This window comes from Hesperophylax consimilis, chromosome 17 (genome assembly GCF_061612785.1).
Source record: "Hesperophylax consimilis isolate HC1 chromosome 17, BYU_Hcon_1.0, whole genome shotgun sequence".
Taxonomy (NCBI): domain Eukaryota; kingdom Metazoa; phylum Arthropoda; class Insecta; order Trichoptera; family Limnephilidae; genus Hesperophylax; species Hesperophylax consimilis.
The window spans coordinates 33,223,927-33,234,199 of record NC_142852.1 but is presented as its reverse complement, the minus strand read 5'-3'; positions in this window follow the sequence as shown (position 1 = coordinate 33,234,199).

Below are 10,273 nucleotides of genomic sequence, written 5' to 3'. Positions count from 1 at the left end.
GTCAAGCCACATATCAAGATGACATCGCCATTGTTCACCTGGAGAGAGAGTTCACCTTCTCCTCCGTAGTGCGTCCAGTCTGTCTGGACTTGGTGGACAGGGAGCTGCACGTCACCCAGACCAGCCCGGGCAGTGTGGGGAAGGTAATTACGCACATCGTTATCTTAGTTAATAGTGGCAGAGAGCGTCAGTAGCGCATCATCCCTTATGTCAAGCCACATATCAAGATGACATCGCCATTGTTCACCTGGAGAGAGAGTTCACCTTCTCCTCCGTAGTGCGTCCAGTCTGTCTGGACTTGGTGGACAGGGAGCTGCACGTCACCCAGACCAGCCCGGGCAGTGTGGGGAAGGTAGTTACGCACATCGTTATCTTAGTTAATAGTGGCAGAGAGCGTCAGTAGCGCATCATCCCTTATGTCAAGCCACATATCAAGATGACATCGCCATTGTTCACCTGGAGAGAGAGTTCACCTTCTCCTCCGTAGTGCGTCCAGTCTGTCTGGACTTGGTGGACAGGGAGCTGCACGTCACCCAGACCAGCCCGGGCAGTGTGGGGAAGGTAATTACGCACATCGTTATCTTAGTTAATAGTGGCAGAGAGCGTCAGTAGCGCATCATCCCTTATGTCAAGCCACATATCAAGATGACATCGCCATTGTTCACCTGGAGAGAGAGTTCACCTTCTCCTCCGTAGTGCGTCCAGTCTGTCTGGACTTGGTGGACAGGGAGCTGCACGTCACCCAGACCAGCCCGGGCAGTGTGGGGAAGGTAATTACGCACATCGTTATCTTAGTTAATAGTGGCAGAGAGCGTCAGTAGCGCATCATCCCTTATGTCAAGCCACATATCAAGATGACATCGCCATTGTTCACCTGGAGAGAGAGTTCACCTTCTCCTCCGTAGTGCGTCCAGTCTGTCTGGACTTGGTGGACAGGGAGCTGCACGTCACCCAGACCAGCCCGGGCAGTGTGGGGAAGGTAATTACGCACATCGTTATCTTAGTTAATAGTGGCAGAGAGCGTCAGTAGCGCATCATCCCTTATGTCAAGCCACATATCAAGATGACATCGCCATTGTTCACCTGGAGAGAGAGTTCACCTTCTCCTCCGTAGTGCGTCCAGTCTGTCTGGACTTGGTGGACAGGGAGCTGCACGTCACCCAGACCAGCCCGGGCAGTGTGGGGAAGGTAATTACGCACATCGTTATCTTAGTTAATAGTGGCAGAGAGCGTCAGTAGCGCATCATCCCTTATGTCAAGCCACATATCAAGATGACATCGCCATTGTTCACCTGGAGAGAGAGTTCACCTTCTCCTCCGTAGTGCGTCCAGTCTGTCTGGACTTGGTGGACAGGGAGCTGCACGTCACCCAGACCAGCCCGGGCAGTGTGGGGAAGGTAATTACGCACATCGTTATCTTAGTTAATAGTGGCAGAGAGCGTCAGTAGCGCATCATCCCTTATGTCAAGCCACATATCAAGATGACATCGCCATTGTTCACCTGGAGAGAGAGTTCACCTTCTCCTCCGTAGTGCGTCCAGTCTGTCTGGACTTGGTGGACAGGGAGCTGCACGTCACCCACACCAGCCCGGGCAGTGTGGGGAAGGTAATTACGCACATCGTTATCTTAGTTAATAGTGGCAGAGAGCGTCAGTAGCGCATCATCCCTTATGTCAAGCCACATATCAAGATGACATCGCCATTGTTCACCTGGAGAGAGAGTTCACCTTCTCCTCCGTAGTGCGTCCAGTCTGTCTGGACTTGGTGGACAGGGAGCTGCACGTCACCCACACCAGCCCGGGCAGTGTGGGGAAGGTAATTACGCACATCGTTATCTTAGTTAATAGTGGCAGAGAGCGTCAGTAGCGCATCATCCCTTATGTCAAGCCACATATCAAGATGACATCGCCATTGTTCACCTGGAGAGAGAGTTCACCTTCTCCTCCGTAGTGCGTCCAGTCTGTCTGGACTTGGTGGACAGGGAGCTGCACGTCACCCAGACCAGCCCGGGCAGTGTGGGGAAGGTAATTACGCACATCGTTATCTTAGTTAATAGTGGCAGAGAGCGTCAGTAGCGCATCATCCCTTATGTCAAGCCACATATCAAGATGACATCGCCATTGTTCACCTGGAGAGAGAGTTCACCTTCTCCTCCGTAGTGCGTCCAGTCTGTCTGGACTTGGTGGACAGGGAGCTGCACGTCACCCACACCAGCCCGGGCAGTGTGGGGAAGGTAATTACGCACATCGTTATCTTAGTTAATAGTGGCAGAGAGCGTCAGTAGCGCATCATCCCTTATGTCAAGCCACATATCAAGATGACATCGCCATTGTTCACCTGGAGAGAGAGTTCACCTTCTCCTCCGTAGTGCGTCCAGTCTGTCTGGACTTGGTGGACAGGGAGCTGCACGTCACCCAGACCAGCCCGGGCAGTGTGGGGAAGGTAATTACGCACATCGTTATCTTAGTTAATAGTGGCAGAGAGCGTCAGTAGCGCATCATCCCTTATGTCAAGCCACATATCAAGATGACATCGCCATTGTTCACCTGGAGAGAGAGTTCACCTTCTCCTCCGTAGTGCGTCCAGTCTGTCTGGACTTGGTGGACAGGGAGCTGCACGTCACCCAGACCAGCCCGGGCAGTGTGGGGAAGGTAATTACGCACATCGTTATCTTAGTTAATAGTGGCAGAGAGCGTCAGTAGCGCATCATCCCTTATGTCAAGCCACATATCAAGATGACATCGCCATTGTTCACCTGGAGAGAGAGTTCACCTTCTCCTCCGTAGTGCGTCCAGTCTGTCTGGACTTGGTGGACAGGGAGCTGCACGTCACCCAGACCAGCCCGGGCAGTGTGGGGAAGGTAATTACGCACATCGTTATCTTAGTTAATAGTGGCAGAGAGCGTCAGTAGCGCATCATCCCTTATGTCAAGCCACATATCAAGATGACATCGCCATTGTTCACCTGGAGAGAGAGTTCACCTTCTCCTCCGTAGTGCGTCCAGTCTGTCTGGACTTGGTGGACAGGGAGCTGCACGTCACCCACACCAGCCCGGGCAGTGTGGGGAAGGTAATTACGCACATCGTTATCTTAGTTAATAGTGGCAGAGAGCGTCAGTAGCGCATCATCCCTTATGTCAAGCCACATATCAAGATGACATCGCCATTGTTCACCTGGAGAGAGAGTTCACCTTCTCCTCCGTAGTGCGTCCAGTCTGTCTGGACTTGGTGGACAGGGAGCTGCACGTCACCCACACCAGCCCGGGCAGTGTGGGGAAGGTAATTACGCACATCGTTATCTTAGTTAATAGTGGCAGAGAGCGTCAGTAGCGCATCATCCCTTATGTCAAGCCACATATCAAGATGACATCGCCATTGTTCACCTGGAGAGAGAGTTCACCTTCTCCTCCGTAGTGCGTCCAGTCTGTCTGGACTTGGTGGACAGGGAGCTGCACGTCACCCACACCAGCCCGGGCAGTGTGGGGAAGGTAATTACGCACATCGTTATCTTAGTTAATAGTGGCAGAGAGCGTCAGTAGCGCATCATCCCTTATGTCAAGCCACATATCAAGATGACATCGCCATTGTTCACCTGGAGAGAGAGTTCACCTTCTCCTCCGTAGTGCGTCCAGTCTGTCTGGACTTGGTGGACAGGGAGCTGCACGTCACCCAGACCAGCCCGGGCAGTGTGGGGAAGGTAATTACGCACATCGTTATCTTAGTTAATAGTGGCAGAGAGCGTCAGTAGCGCATCATCCCTTATGTCAAGCCACATATCAAGATGACATCGCCATTGTTCACCTGGAGAGAGAGTTCACCTTCTCCTCCGTAGTGCGTCCAGTCTGTCTGGACTTGGTGGACAGGGAGCTGCACGTCACCCACACCAGCCCGGGCAGTGTGGGGAAGGTAATTACGCACATCGTTATCTTAGTTAATAGTGGCAGAGAGCGTCAGTAGCGCATCATCCCTTATGTCAAGCCACATATCAAGATGACATCGCCATTGTTCACCTGGAGAGAGAGTTCACCTTCTCCTCCGTAGTGCGTCCAGTCTGTCTGGACTTGGTGGACAGGGAGCTGCACGTCACCCAGACCAGCCCGGGCAGTGTGGGGAAGGTAATTACGCACATCGTTATCTTAGTTAATAGTGGCAGAGAGCGTCAGTAGCGCATCATCCCTTATGTCAAGCCACATATCAAGATGACATCGCCATTGTTCACCTGGAGAGAGAGTTCACCTTCTCCTCCGTAGTGCGTCCAGTCTGTCTGGACTTGGTGGACAGGGAGCTGCACGTCACCCAGACCAGCCCGGGCAGTGTGGGGAAGGTAATTACGCACATCGTTATCTTAGTTAATAGTGGCAGAGAGCGTCAGTAGCGCATCATCCCTTATGTCAAGCCACATATCAAGATGACATCGCCATTGTTCACCTGGAGAGAGAGTTCACCTTCTCCTCCGTAGTGCGTCCAGTCTGTCTGGACTTGGTGGACAGGGAGCTGCACGTCACCCACACCAGCCCGGGCAGTGTGGGGAAGGTAATTACGCACATCGTTATCTTAGTTAATAGTGGCAGAGAGCGTCAGTAGCGCATCATCCCTTATGTCAAGCCACATATCAAGATGACATCGCCATTGTTCACCTGGAGAGAGAGTTCACCTTCTCCTCCGTAGTGCGTCCAGTCTGTCTGGACTTGGTGGACAGGGAGCTGCACGTCACCCAGACCAGCCCGGGCAGTGTGGGGAAGGTAATTACGCACATCGTTATCTTAGTTAATAGTGGCAGAGAGCGTCAGTAGCGCATCATCCCTTATGTCAAGCCACATATCAAGATGACATCGCCATTGTTCACCTGGAGAGAGAGTTCACCTTCTCCTCCGTAGTGCGTCCAGTCTGTCTGGACTTGGTGGACAGGGAGCTGCACGTCACCCACACCAGCCCGGGCAGTGTGGGGAAGGTAATTACGCACATCGTTATCTTAGTTAATAGTGGCAGAGAGCGTCAGTAGCGCATCATCCCTTATGTCAAGCCACATATCAAGATGACATCGCCATTGTTCACCTGGAGAGAGAGTTCACCTTCTCCTCCGTAGTGCGTCCAGTCTGTCTGGACTTGGTGGACAGGGAGCTGCACGTCACCCACACCAGCCCGGGCAGTGTGGGGAAGGTAATTACGCACATCGTTATCTTAGTTAATAGTGGCAGAGAGCGTCAGTAGCGCATCATCCCTTATGTCAAGCCACATATCAAGATGACATCGCCATTGTTCACCTGGAGAGAGAGTTCACCTTCTCCTCCGTAGTGCGTCCAGTCTGTCTGGACTTGGTGGACAGGGAGCTGCACGTCACCCAGACCAGCCCGGGCAGTGTGGGGAAGGTAATTACGCACATCGTTATCTTAGTTAATAGTGGCAGAGAGCGTCAGTAGCGCATCATCCCTTATGTCAAGCCACATATCAAGATGACATCGCCATTGTTCACCTGGAGAGAGAGTTCACCTTCTCCTCCGTAGTGCGTCCAGTCTGTCTGGACTTGGTGGACAGGGAGCTGCACGTCACCCAGACCAGCCCGGGCAGTGTGGGGAAGGTAATTACGCACATCGTTATCTTAGTTAATAGTGGCAGAGAGCGTCAGTAGCGCATCATCCCTTATGTCAAGCCACATATCAAGATGACATCGCCATTGTTCACCTGGAGAGAGAGTTCACCTTCTCCTCCGTAGTGCGTCCAGTCTGTCTGGACTTGGTGGACAGGGAGCTGCACGTCACCCAGACCAGCCCGGGCAGTGTGGGGAAGGTAATTACGCACATCGTTATCTTAGTTAATAGTGGCAGAGAGCGTCAGTAGCGCATCATCCCTTATGTCAAGCCACATATCAAGATGACATCGCCATTGTTCACCTGGAGAGAGAGTTCACCTTCTCCTCCGTAGTGCGTCCAGTCTGTCTGGACTTGGTGGACAGGGAGCTGCACGTCACCCAGACCAGCCCGGGCAGTGTGGGGAAGGTAATTACGCACATCGTTATCTTAGTTAATAGTGGCAGAGAGCGTCAGTAGCGCATCATCCCTTATGTCAAGCCACATATCAAGATGACATCGCCATTGTTCACCTGGAGAGAGAGTTCACCTTCTCCTCCGTAGTGCGTCCAGTCTGTCTGGACTTGGTGGACAGGGAGCTGCACGTCACCCAGACCAGCCCGGGCAGTGTGGGGAAGGTAATTACGCACATCGTTATCTTAGTTAATAGTGGCAGAGAGCGTCAGTAGCGCATCATCCCTTATGTCAAGCCACATATCAAGATGACATCGCCATTGTTCACCTGGAGAGAGAGTTCACCTTCTCCTCCGTAGTGCGTCCAGTCTGTCTGGACTTGGTGGACAGGGAGCTGCACGTCACCCAGACCAGCCCGGGCAGTGTGGGGAAGGTAATTACGCACATCGTTATCTTAGTTAATAGTGGCAGAGAGCGTCAGTAGCGCATCATCCCTTATGTCAAGCCACATATCAAGATGACATCGCCATTGTTCACCTGGAGAGAGAGTTCACCTTCTCCTCCGTAGTGCGTCCAGTCTGTCTGGACTTGGTGGACAGGGAGCTGCACGTCACCCAGACCAGCCCGGGCAGTGTGGGGAAGGTAATTACGCACATCGTTATCTTAGTTAATAGTGGCAGAGAGCGTCAGTAGCGCATCATCCCTTATGTCAAGCCACATATCAAGATGACATCGCCATTGTTCACCTGGAGAGAGAGTTCACCTTCTCCTCCGTAGTGCGTCCAGTCTGTCTGGACTTGGTGGACAGGGAGCTGCACGTCACCCAGACCAGCCCGGGCAGTGTGGGGAAGGTAATTACGCACATCGTTATCTTAGTTAATAGTGGCAGAGAGCGTCAGTAGCGCATCATCCCTTATGTCAAGCCACATATCAAGATGACATCGCCATTGTTCACCTGGAGAGAGAGTTCACCTTCTCCTCCGTAGTGCGTCCAGTCTGTCTGGACTTGGTGGACAGGGAGCTGCACGTCACCCAGACCAGCCCGGGCAGTGTGGGGAAGGTAATTACGCACATCGTTATCTTAGTTAATAGTGGCAGAGAGCGTCAGTAGCGCATCATCCCTTATGTCAAGCCACATATCAAGATGACATCGCCATTGTTCACCTGGAGAGAGAGTTCACCTTCTCCTCCGTAGTGCGTCCAGTCTGTCTGGACTTGGTGGACAGGGAGCTGCACGTCACCCAGACCAGCCCGGGCAGTGTGGGGAAGGTAATTACGCACATCGTTATCTTAGTTAATAGTGGCAGAGAGCGTCAGTAGCGCATCATCCCTTATGTCAAGCCACATATCAAGATGACATCGCCATTGTTCACCTGGAGAGAGAGTTCACCTTCTCCTCCGTAGTGCGTCCAGTCTGTCTGGACTTGGTGGACAGGGAGCTGCACGTCACCCAGACCAGCCCGGGCAGTGTGGGGAAGGTAATTACGCACATCGTTATCTTAGTTAATAGTGGCAGAGAGCGTCAGTAGCGCATCATCCCTTATGTCAAGCCACATATCAAGATGACATCGCCATTGTTCACCTGGAGAGAGAGTTCACCTTCTCCTCCGTAGTGCGTCCAGTCTGTCTGGACTTGGTGGACAGGGAGCTGCACGTCACCCAGACCAGCCCGGGCAGTGTGGGGAAGGTAATTACGCACATCGTTATCTTAGTTAATAGTGGCAGAGAGCGTCAGTAGCGCATCATCCCTTATGTCAAGCCACATATCAAGATGACATCGCCATTGTTCACCTGGAGAGAGAGTTCACCTTCTCCTCCGTAGTGCGTCCAGTCTGTCTGGACTTGGTGGACAGGGAGCTGCACGTCACCCAGACCAGCCCGGGCAGTGTGGGGAAGGTAATTACGCACATCGTTATCTTAGTTAATAGTGGCAGAGAGCGTCAGTAGCGCATCATCCCTTATGTCAAGCCACATATCAAGATGACATCGCCATTGTTCACCTGGAGAGAGAGTTCACCTTCTCCTCCGTAGTGCGTCCAGTCTGTCTGGACTTGGTGGACAGGGAGCTGCACGTCACCCAGACCAGCCCGGGCAGTGTGGGGAAGGTAATTACGCACATCGTTATCTTAGTTAATAGTGGCAGAGAGCGTCAGTAGCGCATCATCCCTTATGTCAAGCCACATATCAAGATGACATCGCCATTGTTCACCTGGAGAGAGAGTTCACCTTCTCCTCCGTAGTGCGTCCAGTCTGTCTGGACTTGGTGGACAGGGAGCTGCACGTCACCCAGACCAGCCCGGGTAGTGTGGGGAAGGTAATTACGCACATCGTTATTTTAGTAAATAGTGGCAAAGAGCGTCAGTAAAGCGTTACTCTAATTTGTATTGATATAATAATAATAATAAAAATACAATGACTTGTATTGCGCCGTTTCTGTGCAAAATCACCTCAAGGGCGCTGTACAAACTTATAATACATTTCTACAGTGATCTATGTTATTAATTTACTATTTATGGAGATAATATACAGTACAATACTTACCTGGTAGGTCACTTGAGATTAACACTTAATTAACATTATCTAATTGTTTATTGGCGAAATTTAGATACAGGATTTAGGACATAATTGGAAAATTGAATATAACTGGACTTTCTCTTAGGAATGGTATATTTAATTTAAGGGTACGACATCTTAAAAAGGTAAGTTTTGAGTTTAGACCTGAATTCTGTTGGACTTGTTATGGATCTTAGTTCCGGAGGGAGTTTATTCCAAGCCTTCGGCCCAGATAATCCGAAAGCGCGATCACCAAACTTAGTATTTGGCTTGCGCTTAGGTTCCATCAGTCTGCCTACAGCTGATGATGTTGCTGATCTACGAGTTGACTGCTTCAGACCAGTGTTTTCCGGGACGCATAGTTCAGAGATGTAGGGTGGGGCCATTTCATTGATGGATTTAAACACCATCCAGCGCAGTTTGTACTGGATTCTTTCAGGGCACTTGAGCCAGTGAAGGTTACAAAGGTGTTCTGAAATGTGCGAGTATTTTGAAACCCCGGTTATGAGCCGTGCTGCTGCATTAAACACTGATTGAAGTTTGTCAATTTGATATTTTGGAAGGCTGGCATAAATGCCGTTGCAGTAATCGAGACGTGAGACTACGTAAGATATGAATTATCTTTTCTATTTTTAAAGTACAATTTAATTCAGCAGCTAATAACTCTAATTTATAAGTCATTAGTTCAAGTGTTAACTATTTCAGAAATATATTTGTACAGCGCCCTTGAGGTGATTTCTCACGAAAAAGGCGCCATACAAATTAGCCAAATATTATTATTATTTACATTGATATGAATTATCTTCTCTAGCTAAAGTACAATTTAATTCAGCAGCTAATAACTCTAATTTATATTGAAATGAATTATCTTCTTTAGCTAAAGCAGAATTTAAATTAACAGCTAATAACTCTAATTTTTATTGACATGAATTATCTTCTCTGGCTAAAGCACAATTTAAATCAAAATCTAAAAACTCGGTTTTTTATTGATATGAATTATCTTCTCTAGCTAAAGCACAAGTCAAATCAACAGCTAATAACTCTAATTTTTGTTTATTTTAGTTACTCCTTAATTGTTTTATATTGAATTATAAAAGTTTTTGATTTATACATAATTCTTATACTATATTTATTTATTTTTTGTTTTTACACGTCCAATTAGGGCTTTTATATTTGATAAAATTAAAAAAACATTTGATATAATCAGAGAGTAAAAGATATATGTATAACAATTAAAATAAGTACCAAGTATAAAAATATTAACTTAAAAACAACAAACAGAGTAAACTATAGGATGCACATTCCTATACATTTAGATACATTGAAAATTTATAAAGATTACAAATCTATCAAGATAGACATACAGATTTAATAACAATGTTTTTATAGGCTGATAGACATTCAGTACCGTTGGTGTTCATGTGATATTTATTCCCTGCACTGTGTAGTCGGTTCATTCCTGGATTTATTTCTGCTTTGGTACCTGCAATGTTACAATGGTAAGGTACCTTCTGAAGAACCGTTCTACTGGGCACATGAAAGTCAATCAGCCTAAGGAGTTCAGGGGAATCAAACATGTTATTAACAATTTTATAAAGAAACCATGTATGATCGTGTGAGGAATGTGGAGATCCGCAAAGAGTGCAAGGCTGATGTAAGCGTAATGAGTAAGATCAAGAAAGGGACGCTTAGATGGTTTGGGCATGTAGAGCGAATGAGCGAAGAAAGGAGTGTAAGGAG